The sequence below is a fragment of the Thermobia domestica genome, chromosome 2, assembly GCF_964235325.1.
Source record: "Thermobia domestica chromosome 2, izTheDome1.hap1.1, whole genome shotgun sequence".
NCBI classification, from domain to species: Eukaryota; Metazoa; Arthropoda; class Insecta; order Zygentoma; family Lepismatidae; genus Thermobia; species Thermobia domestica.
In genome coordinates this window covers 609,620-629,687 of record NC_137455.1, presented here as the reverse complement: position 1 = coordinate 629,687, position 20,068 = coordinate 609,620, and the positions used below count along the sequence as shown (strand labels likewise).

At 36.0% G+C, this 20,068-nt stretch overlaps 1 protein-coding gene across 4 annotated transcripts in view; it reads right to left on the bottom strand.

Annotated features, from left to right (window-relative positions):
* The window catches only part of Rhp (GTP-Rho-binding protein rhophilin), a 390,041-nt gene that overhangs the window by 187,000 nt on the left and 182,973 nt on the right, over positions 1 to 20,068 (bottom strand). The gene's annotated exons all lie outside the window — the stretch shown is intronic.

The following is a 20,068-nucleotide window of genomic DNA, read 5'->3' as shown; positions in this document are numbered from 1 at the left end:
GCTACCATGCCACCCAGTTGACACTGGAGTCCTTAACAAGTGTGAGAAAAGAAGTGGAAGGAAGTCCTCGAGGACATACATTTAAAGATACCATCCCAGTATTTGGATCGTAAAATTGAGAGAAAACGAGGCTGCAACTTCCCAGGTAGTTGGTCAATGGGTGAGAACCTGGAACCTCGTGATACTGAAGCTAGAACCGTCCATGTACAGTACGTCATATTGTTTTTTGTAAAGTATTAATTTTATTACCCATACATCTAATCAAATCTACCCATAATTTTCACGAGACGAAATTGCACTAAGTTTTCGTAACTGGATATGAAACAATACACAACACTCCCAATAGAAACAGATGCCCATTCCGAGACTAGACAGCAATTTCACAATATCTTCCAGAGATGAAACAGCCCCAATTCTTATCTCGTAAGCAACCCTGCTCTCCTGTATCCTCCCCCCCCCTTACACTAAACTACAAATGCTTAGCAAAGCAGCGTTTATTATAGAATAATAAATGTAACAGTTTTGGGTATCTAACATATCCTTCTTCAGAGACCATCGAAAATAAATGAAAACACAGACTCATATATCGTCATTGTTATGTTTTAAAAATAGGACCTAGCAGGTGAAAATTAATAACTCGTTAACAACACTACAACGTTTAAATTTCCCAATTGAGAGGCTGAAAGACTAGCAGAATTAGACGTCTTAAATTTGAGACTAGGTTCGAACCATTGACAGGTTTAATTAAATGACATTTAGAATGGTAATAAAGGGACAGAGATGGTTACTTGTTATCCGCTTTCCCCTCTGTCGTTGAGGGGGGGGGGAGACAATGACAGCCATCCCTCAGAGAAAATATCATAAATAGAGTTAGGATGCGTTAGTGAATGGAATTTCCTGTTAATGGCTTCCTATTGCGGAGTAAAGAAGTAAACAACCAATGACCACTTTCACTGAATAGTCAACAGCTAAAAACAAGACAAAGTACATTTAACGGAATTTCTGTTGATGAAAATATCTCTGTGATTGACAAATGACTTCAGGATGTCATTTCATTTCGCAGTTTGTTTAGGAAAACCTGGTCTTAAGTAATACAGGAAAAAAGGAAAGAAAATGTCCTGCAAACAATCGCTGCTACATCTAACCACAGCAATTTTCTTTCATCATTTCTGTCATATTCCAAAGGGTTACTTGTTCTCAGTTCACGAAATAATTTTAAAATTCCATAATTCTTAAGAAGTGCTTGACGTAGCACCAGCTTCAGAGAGTAACTCGTCTTTAGCAAACAGGAAACAGTATTTTTTGTGGTCGATAAACTGATACAAAAAATATTAAAACTGCTCGTCAGCCATTTCCCAATTTTTAAAACGTATTTCAGAAATGAAAGAACAATACTAAAACCTCTCCATGTTTTTTTTTTCTTTTAAGTATACAGTGCTAATCAATAAATTAACAAACGCTTGTGACGTAGTTTTTATTGTTGGCCGCAGTTTGTGATTTAAGCCCACGAACTATTTGTTGGTTGGCGCAGGAGTTTAATGTCCCTCTCTTAGAGGGGCACGGTAGCTCAGTGGTAAAGCGCTTAGCTCTGGTGTGTGAAGTCTCGGTTCGATCCCCGGCCAAGTAAGTTCGTGGTGGACAACATCGTGTCTGTGGGTTTTCTCGGGGCATTCCCATTTCCTCCCACTTTCTCATTAAACCATTTCTTCCCTCATCCTTCACCTGCCTCAATTATCGTCTCCTTTAGCCTAAAGGGCATAATCGTGGGGCGTTAAACTGAAAGATTGCATTTTTTAACATTCGCAAAGAGATTCCATGGGACAGGGGGATCTACTGTTTAAACTGAAGTTCCAACCCCAACTCGTATTCGGCGAAGCCACGGTGGCTCAGTGGTAGAGCGTTCACCTCTGGTGCTTGGGGTCCCGGGTTTGATGTGGTGGACAAACACCGTGTACGTGGGTTTCCTCGGGGTTCTCCCGTTTCCTCCCAATTTTTCATTCCACCATTTCACTCATCTCTCATCATCACCGTCTCCTTTAGCCTAACCGGCATAACCGTGGGATGTAAAACTCAAAGATTTCATTTCATTTTTTCCCAACTGGTATTCGAGGCAAGTAAAGGAAAGGAGGAGAGATAAAAGTCAGAGCTATTAGTTGGCTGAAATCACTTATATGGAATCTATCCAATGAAGCAAAACACTTTTGAATCCCGCTCACACTTCGAGTTTTGTTACGGAGGAACCAAATACTAAAAAGAATGTTAAATACCATATTTCCATAATTCTGAAAAAAAGAAGAAGTTTTAACATTGTCATGTGACAAGTGTCTCCCAAATCCCAAAGGAGCAAACTGTCGCATGCTGTTTTCTTTTTCTTTCTTTCTTTTTTTTTTTTTTTTTAATCTGTCTTATTGCAAGGGTATAACCAACTATTGTATTCATTTCAAAGAGGATTGTTCAGTATTTTATTTGTGAATTTGATACTTGAAATCGTTGAATAAGCAAATAGCACATCTGTCTAAATGTAAAATTTTGACTTCTCCCCTCCCGTTAGCTCCAATTGCACCCGGAACCACGCACGTTAACCACCGTCTCTTAACTCGTTATCTACAACGAAGAGACTGTTCAAGACATAGTCTTTCATCATGACGAACATATTGACATTGTGAGTTATAATATCTAATAGCATTTTCTAACTATTAAATCATTAAACAGACAAGCTTTAGCACTGTCCGCTGATTTTCACTATATTTTGAAAACTGTAACGTAAGAAAGGAACCAATGAATAAAACGTGTAACAAAAAGATTTTTTTCTTCAGAAAAGAAGAAATGTCTTCACACAATACAAAGAAGCAATGTCTGTTCACAAGAATCATAAACTACCAGTGTAAATTCATCTCAACTTCTAATTGTAGACCTAAAGATGAACCTTTCTGCTAGTAATTGCTAGTAATAATTGAAGATTCTCCTTCATATTTCTCCGGTAGACCGGTAGATTGGTTGATTAGAATTTACCGATTCTTTTTAACACAGAGGCTATATGAAACGTGGGCCAACAGTTTAAGGTTAAATCCGAGTCATCGTAATATGTTCAGCTTTCCAAGGTTCTCCATAAGGGAATCGAAACCGGAACCCCGGAACCAAAGGGGCGCGAGCAAACCACTACACCAGTGGGGAGGACTGTCCGGTAGAGTTCGTAAAATATCAAATAATAGACTTCATTCCATCTTAATTCTACCCGACAGTTTCACCAAAAACATTGCACGAACTTCGTTGTCAGCAAATGACTATCTGACAGACTTCAATTACCATTATCTCTACTCACCTTTATTTCGCCTCTTGAGAGTAAAAATGGATCTGAATGATGAGGTTGAATCTATTACATAGAAAGACAGTCTGGCGTGACTACAGACAAATCAAAACAAGCTTTAACCGTAGATGTAATACAAGCAACAAGTGTAGACCAAAGATGGGCATCCTGACTTATTTTGCCCTCACGAGTGTAAGAACAAAAGAGTGTGAGCTTGAGTTGCAATTGAAATATCCCCATCCCTAGTGCAGAGTGCTAAATACTATTTTGCACTTTTTAAATGTCAATTTCGGATTTTTAGTCTTCTCAGATTGCTAAGGAGAATCTTTTCCTCCCCCCACTTTCAATATTTTATCTCCAATCTCTGTAAAGGGAAGAAAAAGAAGAAAGCTGTTGGTGCGGATGCAATTTACAACAATAGAAAAAAAAACGAAATTTCGTCTGCCTCTCTCGAGCCATGATCGTTCCGAAGGAGGAAGGAAGTCGTGATGGTAAGGACAATGCTTTGAGGAGTGACTCATTGAGAAGCGATTGTCTTCGAACGATCACGTCGCTGGAACGAAAAATGCGCTTGATCGACGGAAACAATTGCAACGAACACAGCCTCCCCTCTAACCCTTTACAATTTCATGCAGGATATTTGAGGAGATTTTTCCTTCGTTCGCCAGGGTCATTCACTCGTCCAGAACAACACAAAATCCATTCAATGGACCGTGGAGACGACCACTTCCAGCTACTGGCACGCGAAGATATGTGCAGATTATTCTTGGCTTTCACCGGACCATTTCTTCCACCAACTCCAATTCAATCCGCTCCGATTGACTTCTCAGTGCGAAATTAACAACTGTGTAAACCTCAGAAATCTCTGGAATTTCCATAACGATCAGCGGCGACTGATACGAATAATGAACGTTCCAGACATACGTATGGGTCGTCGATGAAAACTACCGTGCCATTTCCTACTCACCATATTCATATTGTTCTGTACAGTAACTTACGGACAATACATTATGCACATTTCCATAAATACGTAGAACAAATTGTCGAAAACGTGCATGTTTTAAAATAAAAATAAAAATGTAATTATGAGTCTGGAACGACGGTCTCTAGAAGAATTCTTCAACTGCCTGCAACATACAATGGTTGATTGTGGTAATCATAATGGTGGATCAGAATGAATGGGCGATTATTTGGCGGAAACTTCAACTACACGAGTACCCCTTATGTGGATGATTAATGTGACACATCTTGAGTAAAACATGCCGGCAGAATGCTGATACGTCTTTCACCAACAGAAAGACTGCATAGGACGAGGCCTGCAGTTTAAAGCGGGACCTGAATCAATCCAGTACGTTGAATGTTTCATCATCGGGAATTGAACTCAAAAGTGGTCCCGTATGGCGTAATCCCTAGTGCTATCACATTTGCAATGAGCGGCTCCGAGTTCAATTGCCGATGGGGAAACTCGGTGAGAAAGATGTAACAGCCTTCATCAGGCCGCCCATCCAGAATGAGCTTTTCCCCGGATGGGTTTCCTTCACAACCAGATAATACCGGAATTGTATTTAACGTAACGTTCCCGGAACACTTTCTTCCTTCCTCTCCGATTCCCCAGGCAATATGATCGCCCAGGGACATCATCTGTTATAGGCGCTTGAAGAGGGGCACGAAAATTTATAATATAGCAAACCACGTATATAAAATTAAGAAAATTCCAGACGTAATGTAGCAATCATGGAGATGCCCTCCTAGAAAGCTTTGTTCGGGCGCCACTGCTAACATGGCCATTAGATGCCGAAAGCCCAGAAATATAATTAGTAATTCTAATCGGACCCAGAAACCACTAGACCAGGGATGAGGGGAAGTCTGATGGAAAATGAAACATCAGAAGGAAGACTGTGCGTGAGGACTTTTATTTTTCTTGCTATACATGCCTATTTGTTTACGATTGATGTTCAAACGAGGCCTTGAATAACACTACTGTACTTGTTTAGAGTTACTCTAACAGATGGCAGCATCTACTACAAGAAGTGACCATAGACAACAAGCAAAGCGACTGTTGTGAGTCGGAAGGAAACAGGTTTTCCTCCGTTTGATTCAGGAAGTGAGAAAGATACGAGATTACGAGAACATAAATGGGGCCAAACCCACTTCCAGAACCAGAAAGTCTCAGTTTTATACCTCAAGACCTGTCGGGCGACTACGCACAAAAGCCATTATTATTTATGACTTCGTTTCCATCCACCATTGTTCCAGCAACAGACTAACCGGAAATTTTGGCACTTCCCACGTCTCTCCTATGGAATGATAAAATACCCGTTTGGCTCATTCACCAATACATTTATAGATATGAGAACAACTGTATTTCTTCAGCTTCTGTTTTTTCGTGATTATATAAACAATCATGATCTGATCTCTCTGATGTCACATTGTACTATGATGTGATTACCTCAATTGGAGATTGGATGCACAAGACATTCTGTCGGTGACAAATCTTCAATTGCAATCTTCCGTTTCTTCACTTCTAAAGGTTATCCAACATAATATTCATGTTATGGACTCTCAACATTACCTCATATTGAATGTTAATAATAATAATAATAATAATAATAATAATAATAATAATAATAATAATAATAATAATAATAATAATAATAATAATAATAATAATAATAATAATAGGTGAAACATTTTCTAAACAATTTAAACAACTTTCTATGACTCTTATAAATCCTACATTCCATTCCATCATGACTCGCCATTTTCTTTAAATATTTACGCATTTTGTATTTAGTACAACAAGGTCAGTTGTACCCAGGGACGTACGCAGGAATTTATTTCTGGAGGGGTCTAAAGCGTTTCGGGGTGTCCAAATACAATTTGAGGCTAAATTATATGAAAATTGCCCCTAAAAGTAGACTACATTTACAAAAAAGTCGGAATTTCGGGGGGTCCGGACCCCCAGGACCCAACCCCTGCGTACGCCTCTGGTTGTACCCGCACGAAACGGCAGGATCAGGTTCATTTTAACCCATCAATATTACTGGTAAGGAAATAGCGCTTTTTTTTTTTTGAATAGAGGTATCACATGTTAATATTAAAGATTCATGAGTATTTATATATTTATTTCAATTGACTTTTACATGCTATTTCTTGACACCTACCAGTATAAACTATAATTGATTAAAATAACACATTGTCTCCTTTCTTCAAGACGTGTTCTAATTAAAATAAATTATGTTCATTTCACTATGTGAAACAACGGCAGAATTCCAAAGTATGTGAATTAAATACTCAAACAAACTTGAAGTAGTACATGTATAACTATTGGTTGCAATAATCTGATAAGATCAAATATAGAATATCTTCCTCGGATGCTGAATTCATATTAAAAAGTCATTACACGCTGTCTTGCTGTTTCTATTTTATGGCGATAAAGGTTTAAACCGGAAAGAGTTACTTTGAAGTATTTCTGGATAGAATATATAGTTAAAGGAGCTGAATCGATTGGGAAGCTGAATCGATTGCATTACAACCGCATCTCGATTATCTCTTACCGGGTTTGCTCTGACACCTGTCGACAAACGAACGGACAAAGCCATTCAATAAAACTTCCAATACTTTTGCATAACACAGTTTAGAAGTCTAAAAGTATAGAGAAAAGAAGTCGCTGTGCTTCTATAAATCATTGATATTAACCGTAGCTGAAACTCAATTACAATTTTTGTAAAATTTCCAAAATTATAAGGAATACGACGATCTGGTCAAAGTGGACTCAATCTTCCTATTTCCAAAATAACGCGTTGCAAGTACCAACCTTCCTTGGTATCCTCGGTATTGCATACGGCCACAAAACTCAAGCCCAAAACTCATCCCATTAAGACTCAATGTACTGCTTATCCGTTTGGTGTGTCAATGAAATGTTGCTGCACATCTTAAGACTTCTTGAATCAAGTATTCTTAGTACATTTCCTGACAGTGCCTTTACTACTCAGACCCCAGGGGCGGATCCAGGGGAGGGGGCAATTGCCCCCCCCCCAAAAAAAGACAAAACTTTCTTATTTTAAATATAAATAAAACCTATCCCAGAGTTTGGAGCTCTTAAAAGTAGCTCCAAATAGCAGTATTACAACACTCCCAGAAGTCGGTCCTGGATCCACCCCTATCAGATCCAGCGTTATGTCGTCTTCTATATTCATCCTGTTTGTTGTTGCGAATATTTTCGTCAAAATTTTGTTTCCTGAAACCTCAACCTGCTTTCATTGTCACTATTCATACTTATTCTCAAGATTTTGTTCTTTCTTCTATGAATTAGGTTTCTTTAACTGACTTCAGAAATGAAATATTTCAGTTTAACGTCTCACAATTATGGACGACGATGATAAAGACAATGATTAAAGAATTTGTGGAATGAGAAAGTGGAAGGAAACGAGAGTACTCCTACAAACCTATGGACACTTACTTGGCCGGGGATCAAATCAAGGACCTGACACAGCAGAGACAAGCACTTTCCACTGAGTCACCGTTCCTCCTTACTAACTTTACACTGAATAAATACAAGCAAAAAAAAAGTATGTTTTCTCCTGCTGCTTTGAACTTCAAGAACGCTCCTTCTCACTGCTTTGACCAAACTACCACTGCAATTGTTGCTTTTGATTTGAGTGTAGCGTCTCTTTCAGCAGCGAGAGTGTATGAGACACAAACCTATAGCTTTACGTGGAATTCGCACCACATGAGCTCCTACCAGGAATCGAATCTGGATTTCCCACGCCAAAGACACGTAACGGTTTAGTCATGACGGAGCTCTTCAATCATTACAAAATCTGAGATGATCACCACAGTTTCGTGTGTTGTGAGCGATCAATTGAATTTGATCTCCCTGAGAAAGCATACGTTTCTTTCTTAAGCTTTCGTTAGCTGACATCTCAAACCAGTGTTTCTTCAGGCATGTTTCTGGGAAGACAGTCCCCCCCCCCCTCCCGAAGAGATAAGGTTAATACATACTCATACTAAAATAGTACCAGCGGTGGGAGTTTCACAGTACAATAAATAAATAAATAAACATTTTAATATTGCTACTTTACAAGTGTTCTAAAGCTCGTGGTAAAGCTATTTTTTTTTTTTAAATTTAGAGATTAGGTGCATCTTGTATCTGTAACTGCCAACATTGAACAGATAAGTGACAATTGAACGTCTTGTTGCACGTACTTCAGAAAAATGTAAGACTAGTATGCCCCTCGACACTAAGAGCGACCCCCGGCACATATTTTCTGTAAGCAAGTCTGCCTCAAACCGTATTGTCTGTGGGTCAAACGCAGGGCTATAAGAGACACGCCACGAGGGAAGACGTCCGGTTAACAAAATTTCTATAGTTAACTGTTTATACGCATCTCATTATTAGAAGGGTTATTTACACGTGTGTCACTGTTAGGAGATATCAAAGAATGATAAACATCATTCTTTACGTAACAGAATACATGTCTCACATATAATACGTAAAAAAATAATCTATTCCAGAAGAATAAAAAACTACTCACTGCACGACATTGGCAACGAACAACACGCTTTTTAACGCCATAAAATTTCATTTTTCTCAAAACCTACGCATGTGAATTTACCCCCAAAAGTATTGTTTAGCTTGATCTAATCTATCGATTGACATCGATGTTTTCTTTCGATAATGCAGCGTGTTTATAAATTAATGGTGTGGTTTTAAAAATTAATAATTAATCTATGTATTACCTTACACGGGTAAAGAATACACCATAAGCAGTGGAACTGTTTATGTTTCTCATACGCTACCTGATGTTTGCTTGTCATGCTTACTGCCGGGTCGCAACGTCAGTTTCCGAGATGGCGTAGCAACACGAAAAGGCTTTCTGCGTGCACAGACGACAACAACTTTCACCCGTGGCCATCCCTAGTGTTGTAAAAAAACGGTTTTTTTTCTGTGAAGTTTTTTTTCAATAAAAAACGTCGTTCTTTTTCATGTTTTTTTTCAAATGTCTGTTTTTTTTCTGGCAACTATTATTTATTGATGTATGTTGAAGATTATTGAAATAATCAATAGAACTTGAGTCGAAGCCCTCGTAACTTACAAATCGTTTGTTTCCTTGTACATATACGAGCAAAATCGTGTGATTATTCCTTTCGGACCCAGATCATTTTTGGCGTTTTCCTACTTTGTCAGTTAGTGACGTATTCCTCAAAAACCATTTACCCTATTGATATAGTTAAGACGTTGTTTTTTTAGAAAAGGAATGTGGCTATTTTTTGGTGTACGTTACATTGCAGTGTTGCGAGCGGGTGGGAAATTACTGAGGGAAATGTAGGGGTGAAAATTTACAAAAAATCCCTAACCGAAATTCAAGATTTTTTGTATCTAGCACCACTGTTGCCATATGGGTCTAAGTCACCTAAAAAGATTCTTTGGTGCGTTGACAAGGTAGAGTGAAAACCTGAAGTCGCTGGCTTCCATTCAAAGAGAAAAAGAAAAAAATTTGTTTCCATACACATGAAATTTTGACACTTTTTACGCCTCAAAAGCAAAAACCAACAGATATGCCGACGCTACAGCTTCTCTAATTATCCTATTTGAAACTTTTTATGGTGTGTTCTGTAGGCTAAAGAGAAGGCTTTCAGGTAGTGGTACATTTGTTCCAACGTAGCGAGGAAGAGGGAAATAATAGAGGGGAGAGGGAAATTTGCCGAATTTTTCACTTAAAATCGGGAATTAATTGTTTTGGCTGGAAACATTGCCATAAAACATACGTAAACTATCTGAAAGTAAACCTTGGTACCTTAAGAATTTATCCTATAAGTATCATTGTGATATCTAACAAAGTAAACATGAAATTAAAAAAAAAATTCTGATTCTAACTCAGAAATGCACAATTTTCTTACCATTTACAGAACATGGTTTATTATAAGCCACAACTGCAGTTCCCCTAATTATTCTACCGAAACTTTTTATGGTGCGCTGTGTCGGCTAAGGACGAGGCTTTTAGACAGTGGTACGTTTGTTTGAATGTAGCCAACAAGAGGGAAATAATAGAGACAAAAAGGGAATTTTTTCAGAATTTCCTCCTAAAATCGGAAATTAAAATTTTCTGTAGCTGGCAACAGTGCTAGCAGACACACACAAACTATCTTAAAAGAAGCTTTGGTATCCCTATTATATACCCTACAAGTATTGTGACGATATCTAATAAAGTAAGCAGATCATTAAAAAATATTTCAGTCTACGTAAAAAAATCAATTATCTTTCCACTTAGAGAACAAGGTCTACTGTAAACCTCAACTGTACTTCCCCTAACTATCGTATTGAAACTTTCTATAGTGCGTTGTGAAGGGCAAAGACAAGACTTTCAGATACTGGTACTTTTGTTCCTATGTAGTCAACAAGAGGGATATAATAGACAAAACACGTAATTTTCCCCTAACATCTTGAATTAAAATTTTCCGTAGCTGGCAACACTGCTACCAGACAGACGAAAACTATCTTAAAATAATCACTGGTACATTACTAATATATCCTACAAGTATCATGGCGATATTTAAGAAACAATGCTTTTAATTACCAAAAATATATTTCGATAAACAGAAAAGTAGGGAAAATCAAGAGTTAGAACCTAAATCCGAATTTTTTGTGCGTCCCCTAATTACTCCACTGTAACGATATGTACCCGAGTTTATTCAGTAAGAACAAATGTTCGACTGGCGTAAGTTGACTTGCATTGGGACGTATAGGTAGGTTTATAACAAAAATTTCGAATTTTTTGCCCAAATTTAAGGAGATTTTAATTTCCTTAGTTGGCAACACTGCGCGCAAGCCCATCCAATTGATGTCAACAATTAGGTATCCATCCGACGTATCTACCTGACAAGTCTTAAGGAGGTCTCTCTACAACGAATGAAGCTACAGGGGAAAAGTAATAAAGAAAATTCGAAAATTCTTGAATTTTTGACGGGTGAAATTTGAGAAGGAAATTCGACACACAGAAGAAGAAGAAACTAAAATGATAAACTATGGACCAACCATATTTGGCAAAAAAAATATATACCGATATCTTAATTAGTGACCATACAGGAGCGTATTAAAAAAGTGACACACGCGTATGTGACACTTTGGCCATGTGGGTCCGAAAGGGTTACGAGTGTACATTTAATTACATTTTTTTTGACTACTAACTTGTGTTGTTGTAGTAATTATAGTCTTGAATAATAATAATATCGTTGTTGTAAACAATCATAATCTCTCTTTTTTACATCTTAGTTCCAATACTGATGCTGAGAAATGCAGGGTGTTTCAAAATGAATATCGGGGAATTAAGTCTTCGTAGTACTTATTACATTTTACGCACAATTATAAACAATACATCAAATAAAAGAACACCTCAAACAGTTTTTGCTTCAAGTGTTCGATGTGAGCTTCATTCGTCACATGGCACACATTGAGTCAATAGGCGAGAAAGGCCCATAAACTTTCCGCCATATGGCACAAAACATTCAATTCATACAGACGGTTGCACTGTAACTACAGATTCAGTCTTTGCAAAATTAAAACACACAAAGCTTTCTGGTCTCTAGTCTCCATCTTTGCTACTTGCTCTTTCTAACGGCAGACAGAGGAAACAATGCATGGCATGCGTGTGTTCAAAACTGTTTGAGTTATTCTTTCATTTGATAATGCTTATAATTGTAAGTTAATTGTAATAGATACTACAAAGTTTCAAAACCCTAATATTCATTTTGAAACACCCTGCATTACTTCAAATTATGTCATTCTATATTCATGTCTTGTATGTACACTCATGTCCAAAATTATTGTTTCATGTCTATAAATATGTTGTTCTAGGAATATAATTTGATAACGAATCCGCCTGGTATTTCTTATAATGTTAGTGTGTGTACAATCGGCAAAGACATGTATGTGGAAAATTTCATGTCAAAACAGCAGTAAATAAGAACAATAAAACGAAAATGAAACTTTCTTGTCCATTTAGCAACATTTTCTTTTACTCTTTCTCATTTTCGTATTTATAATTCTTTTCCTTTGAAATTTACCATAAATATACATTTTCAGATTATACACACAGCATCAGTATTAAAAGTACCCTGCAAAATCATTATCAAATTATATTCTTACAAGAAGACAGTTATAGATATGCGACAATCATTTTGGACATGAGTGTACATATCATCGGGCCTGCCTTAGGCAATTTGTCGCCCGCGCAATGATGTAATTTGCCGCCTCCCTCTTTCTCCAGAAAGAACAGATCTTAAAAGTCACGATTTTAAGTATGCTACTCCAGCATGAACAACGAAAGTGAAGGAAACTACACCCGCACTCAGAAAGGCTTATATACTTACTACAAATACAATATTGTTGTGTTTTTTTTTCTTTAAATATTAATCTATTATGTTAGTGAAAGATAAAGCAAATACATCTGAAAGACGGTAATCCATTTTATAGAATTCAATATAAAGTTTCAATCTCAACATATCAGTTTACAATTATAGTGCAACTAGCTCTTTTACCTTTATTTCTTGATTTTCTTTCTACATCTGTTATTTATTTATTTATTTTTAAAGTTTTTCCACCTTCAATGATAACGATCCTATTTGCGACAAAGACAAGAGAAGCTCTGCTAACTAACCAAAGGGGGCAGGCATTCGAGAATTGAGTTCCTGTATTTGACAACAATCAAGCAGTTTATTCTGGGATTTATTTTACCATTTGCTTTAGCACTGATCATGAGACTTAAACTAATGATACCTAAGCATAATTTATGAATGTAGTATTCAAATAGAAGGTCAGCTTAGTGAATTTAGCTACCATGATCATGAAGTCTGTCTCCAACAAGAAATATTTATTTTAAATAAAATACTTATGACAGATATTGCAGCCCCGTGGAAATGCACGTGTTGCACATGTGATAGAGCCAGCAATGCATATCATATATCAAGTCGACAAATTATTTATATATGATATTCAGAAAAATATTAGTAGACAAATTAGTTTTAGTTTTTAACTTTAGACAAGTTATTTGCGTTTTATACTGTTCGTTATATTATTTTCGTACTTATTAAAGGCCTACTTTCACGAAAAAAAAAAAATGTTTATTTCTACTTTTATTTCTTCGTTGATATTGGTGAAACAATACAGAAACCCGGATTCTTAGTAGGTACACTACTCATATAAATTGTAAAATATTTGTACCGCATCAGTTTCTAGTGTTTAATTTATGTTGCATTTTATGATAATTACACCTACATAAAAATACTTCAGACTTAAATGACGTAAGATACATTACAAATGACTATTTGAAAAAAAACGAAATTTAGAAAAAAAACGAGAGGCAATGTTTTTTTTCTAAAAAAAACGAACATTTCTGAAAAAAAACGAACGGTTTTTTTTCTATTTACAACACTAGCCATCCCGTTCGCCGAATTTAACACGATTCGACTTCTTTCTTTGGGTTTTGTTAAAGACAGCGTTTGTTTATATACCGCCAAAGCCCATGTCTCTTGGAGAAGTTTGTGATCGGATAACGCACGCATTGCCGACCATCACGGCAGACGATCTATACCGAGTATTTGAAGACTTTGCTTACCGTGTAGATGCGTGTCGTGCGACCAAGGATGCACTTACACATACTGAAGAATTGCGATTAATGCGTCAGAAACTTGGACAGATGCTGATGCTTATGCTGTAAGGTTTGTCCACATAAAGTAATAAATAGATTTTTTTTTATTACTTCTTAAAACCGCAGCATTCATTTACAAACATGCTGCATTATACTTAAACAAAAATAAATAAATAAATAAATAAATAAATAAAACTCATAATTTTCGGCTACTTCTCATTAAGTCTATTGTTTATTGTCATTTTACTAATCTCCAGCTTTACAAGTGACGAGGCTCTTGTACAGTTAGCGACAAATATTCTTTCCGATTGATGAAATTAGTTTCGTAAATAACTTCAGAATGGAAGGACAATTTAAGTACTATTTTCAGTAAATTGAAAAGAATAGAATTTTTTCTGTACGTTACAGCCATGCCAGCGTTATTTTCACAATAATTGTTTCCAAACAGAAAGAACTGATTGTACTGTTGCTGATTGTACGTACATAATCAACTTTTAGGTTTTTTAAAAAAAAATCGTTTTCTCGAAAACTACGCATGATGATTTAGGCTCACCATTATTAGTTTATTCAGCTGAATGACATCTATTGATTTGTAGATGTTTCTCTTTGGATTATTATTATTATTATTATTATTATTATTATTATTATTATTATTATTATTATTATTATTATTATTATTATTATTATTATTATTATTATTATTTGCACAATTTATTTGGACTTATTTCACACCTGCAAATTGAGCCTGTGAATAGTGATTTATCTACAAAAAAAAAAGTTACAGCCAATTACAAATTTTATTATTATTGTATGAAAATAATAGCAATTATATAAATAAAACGCGTAGGACTTAATGTTACAAACTTAAAAGAATAATGGATTAAGACAATACAAAGTCTCCTCCTTTGTACAACGTACGAAAAGGCTGTTTTCCACTTTGAATGAGGGTGACAAAATCTCTTCTGGGAATAATTAACATACAAAGGTCGTTACGTCATCAAGAAAAGGTGATGGACCTATCTTTCATGTTTGAATAGAACATCATTTAGGAAGAGAATGGATCGCTCATTGCCTTTCAACTGTTTCTTTTACAGCCAATCACGCCACAGTGAAATTGTGGAGGCTGCTTCACTCACCAGATGTTACTGGATCACTTAACACTCACGACAATAGCGCCTTTCTTCACTCAATACATCTTTCCAACAAGTTACTACTTTGCATCTCTATGTATTCAACGCAGGTTTCAGAAGGTCTTTATGATCTCAGAATATCTCTTAGTAGTTATTTCCTTTCCCACATTTCAAAACCGATTCCCTACTTGCAACTAATATAAATATTGGAAGAAATTAACCAAAGTTCTTATATCATTTAGAGCAGCGTTTCTTAAACTGTGCTCCACAGAACACAAGTAATCGATGATGTATAGAACATTAGTCCCAGAAAGAAACAAAGATCAAATTCAACTGCATTGTATATTACACACTAAAGCTAAGAATATCATAAAGATAGATGGTTTCTCATGACCTGTGGAACACGAGCCGCCACTGAGTGCTATGTACGACTTATGGTGGTCAGTGATGTCAACCTGAAATGTTATAAAATCCCATCCTAAGAGTCAGAAATTCCCATTTTGCTCTTAGGTTTCCCACATTATACTAACTACAAAATTAAAATTTTAAGAATATATGAAAAATGAAACTATTGCATGTCGTATATTTTCTTCACTAAAGTAACTTTTGATCTACGTTAATCAAGTAGTTGATTAATAAGAATATTTCTTAATTGAAAGAAACAGCTGAAAATGTTGGCGGAAACAAGTACATTTTCTTGTCAGGGTTTAGTATTTACATAATTCCTTTGCGTCATCACATTGTAATGAACGCAAGGATACTAGAAGAACTATATACTCCAGTCATTCCGTAAAGAGCATTTTCAAGCTTGGTTGTTTCTCATTTTGCATTTTAACTTTTTCCCGTTAATTATTTAGAAAGTACCAGAGCACAATTTACATTTCTTGAAGTTTGTTTTCTGAGAATCACTCCTGCGCTAGCATCCATTTTTCGGTAAAAAAAAATTTGACAATTCAAGATTATTGAGAAGTCATTGGTCTACTTTCCGCCAATAGAGAATGTTGTTTTCCTTCGATGAAATATCCCACATTTGCTTCTAATTGCGATGAAAATTTCCTTCAACCCTTTTCGAGAAATTGTTTTTACAAAAACTGGGATTTTTGCCACGGGTTAGCATCACTGGTAAGACTGAGTTATATCTACTCTGGAACTTACCCTACCAAATTATTATTATTATTATTATTATTATTATTATTATTATTATTATTATTATTATTATTATTATTATTATTATTATTATTATTATTATTATCCCCTGGTATTATGTTTACGAAGCCATTTAGTTCTTTGATCTTAATTTAAATAACTCTCAACTGCCGTACCTTCCGATGTTGAACTTACACTTACGGTTGCCAACTCTGGAGAATTAAAAAATCTTCCCCCCCCTCAAAATTCCCTATGACAGTCTCAATTCGAATCCATCCATGGGAAGGAAATGTACTACCCTGAACAAAAGTGCATTAGCACCTGTATTCTGCATATCCTTGTTAATATAAGCTTAATACATACATTGTGCTATAAATGAGAAACTGAAATCGGTATTGATCATTTTATTGTGTTTACTAGTAAGTGCCACTTCTTTAAAATTATCGAAACAGATGAACAAAAGTATTACCTGACAATTTTGGATTTGAAAAATAAAATTTATTCTTTAAACTTATGCTCCAACTCAAAGGGTAAAAGTGGGGGTAAAGGGGTAAAAGTCGATCTGAAAAGGTAGGGGAACGGTAGGTAGCGGCATGACGTCACGGCGTTCCCCTGCCCATCTATGCCCATTGTATTTTTTTTAGGAACTGGGGGGACGCCCTACATATTTTTTCGAGGTTGGGACGGCGTACCCCCGCGTTCCCCCTGCTTCAAGTACAGGAAATTGCTTTAAGAAGTTCTTTTTCAATAAAGTATAACATTCCTTAAAAGTGAATTTCACATTTTCCCTGATACAGTTCTTGTCATCTCTTTAAAATCATCTAAATTGATTAACAAAATATATTAATCGTTAACAGATGGTGAAAGGCGGCAGTTTTGGATGTACAGAATGAAAGTTACTCTTTCATTCTATACTTCGTACTATTGTGTTTTTCAGATGTAAAGCATCACGGGCAGTAGCCAATGCTGTGCGATATTCCGCGCGGTGTTGCCGGATTTCGGACTCCCCTTTCCCTTCTCGCTCTTCCTCTAGTTGAGATTATTACACATACATTGGCAACATTATTCACAATGTAAATATACTATTCCAGCAAACTCAAAGATTTTGGCTGTGTATCCTAGAAGTATATATAGCAACTGAATAACCTACCTATTAACTTATTCCAGTGGAACTGCTAAACGTTCGTCTTCAACACTACTTTCACTATCGTCTATGTCAATTAATATTTCGCCATTGTCTGAATCTGACTCTTGTAAATTTTTTATTATGAGTTCCAAAAATTGTAAACACAAAAAATAATTCTTCGAGCTTCACTTCGTAGCATTTTTTTTTTTTTTTTTTTTTTTTAAAGAAAATTCCGCACTTGTACTCGGTTTCCTTAAAGACATTGTCAACTATAATTTTGGAGAACAAATGAACTACCACGAAAGAAAGCAACCTAGACACTGATGAATTCTGTTTATGCTAGAAGAAGAGAAGTTGCGTTCCTACACACACAATCAGCTCCTTTGCTTCCATATAATAACATACTCTTATACTTGATGTAGGTCTCACAACAACAATCCATCTGATTCGTAAGCAACACGATATGGTCGAGTTTGTTTTGGGTTACAATAATTTATGACACCACTCAGACGCCTGGTGCTTTTGCGTCCCTGCTAGAGGAGTAAAGAAGGAGTACGTAATTGGCCACACATACGTAAGGTATTGAAACGAAGAAAAAAAATCATACTGCGTTTCTTCTGTCGAATAAGGAAGAATCTTGCATGAAGGCAATTTCAAAACAATATTACTAATGTCCCATACCTTCTGTTCTTCCACATGAGCTCCCGCCGGGAATCGAATATATATATATATATATATATATATATATATATATATGAATCAAATTGCAGAGGCTTGTTATTTAATTCGATCGCTTACTATTCTCAAGGGTGTAGAAACGGAGGAAAAGCGGGCCTTGACTTTCCAAACTATTTCCAGCCCCGAAATGAGGTTCATCTAGTATATGTTTAGTAAACTTATTTAATAATTAATGCAAATTAGGAACGTTTATAATAAAATAAGATTTTTAAAAAAAGAAAAAAGAAAACATCATCAATACAGTTTCTGTACCTAATTACAAGGACGCTGATTTCTCTGTAAATTGGGGGGGGGGTGCATTCAGATGCAGAAAGCATATATGATGATTTTAAGACAAATTGCATTCAAATTATGCCTAATATTGCACATTTACAAATAAAATGAGGGGCCCTGGCTCCCTCAGTCCCCCCAGGATCTCTCACTACTATATTATTGCATAATAATATCTGAGTTGATATTTTTTCGAGTTTTTTCCTTTTAGTATTTTAACCTACATAAACACAAAGTCGGATAAACAGACTGCTAGAAACAGCATTTGTTTTCTTATGAATAGCTTATTGATTTATCTCTTACAATCCGCTTTTCAACTTCAGTACTGTCAAGATCCGTCTTTTGTTAAGGTAGCATCGAGAAAACATAATATGTGTATAGTATACATGGTGAGTTAAAATGCTTTCATATTCTGAAAGAGGTCATTTGTTCTGTTTTTAATGTGTGAAAAGCTTTCCTCCCCCTGAAAGTAATGTTCCCCTAGAACAACCTGTTGGTTACACCCCTGATTATCCTTTAATAAAAGTTGAGTTCCATTTCCAAATCGAAGAAAAATTCACTGGAAATTAGACGGGACTCAACGCTCGTTTTACTAATTGTTTTATATGGAAACCTTTCAAAGCGTGTATCATGACAACCAGTTATCATAAAAAGATGTAGTTTTCACGTATGTGTTCGTAATTCTTTCCTCTACTTCGTAAAGTGAGCAGTTAATGTGCTAATACAATATTTCTAATAAGCGCCTCTGCTATTGTCAAGATTCGCAGTAGCGCGAGAAGTCAGCGTGCAGAACTGCTTGTCGCGAATTGTCAACACCGCTCAAAGCCAATTGGACGCCGCGTAAAGCCAACTCAAGGCCATGCCGCTTCTCATCTGAAATCTGTTGTAGATGAAATTGCGTGCAACGAAATACAAATTTAAAAAAAAAAAAAAAAAAAAAAAAAAACAGTCATAAAGGGGCTGGTAAGAAGTTTGTACAGATCACCGGCTTTAATCAAAATAACAGCAATATTTCCGGCCAAGCCGGTGAAAAACTATCGGTTGGCAACCCTACTTACACTAAAAGTATGAAAATTCCAGCTTTCACTGCAAAAATCTTTTTAAAATGTTTAGAAGTAATTCTTAACTTTAGTTTGTCTGCTTTCGTCACAAATGAACAGTTAAGTGAGAAGTATGAGCTAACAATTTCCCGCTAATGAAGTGTGAAGACACAATTTGACCACGGTTAAATGACAGGAGAAAAAGAAGTGACAGCAGCGCCATCTATATTTCAAACGAGGAAACTTGAGACATGGTCACTCAGCGTTTATTTCAGTGAAGAACTGTTAGTCTAAATGTTAAAAAATATTTTTTTTTCTTGTATCTAATGAGATAACAGGAAATGAGTCAAGGTAGCAAAGTCCTTCGCCTGGTGAACAGTGTTTGTAGAATACTCATAAACGACGAATATGTGTGTGTAATATGTTAATAATAAGGGCAATTTCTTTAAGACTCTTAAATCCTGTGTGATTCATTACATAGGATTAAGTATCAACGGTCAGAGTACATATTATGTAAGAGAAGAAACAGCTGAAAGCAAACATGATAAGAAGGCAACGCTTCCCACGCCCCACTTGGGTAATGGAAGGGGTTTCAATGTTTGAAGAACCCTTGAGAGAAGTGTTACATTCCACAGAAGATGAAAAACATCTTTTCATATTTC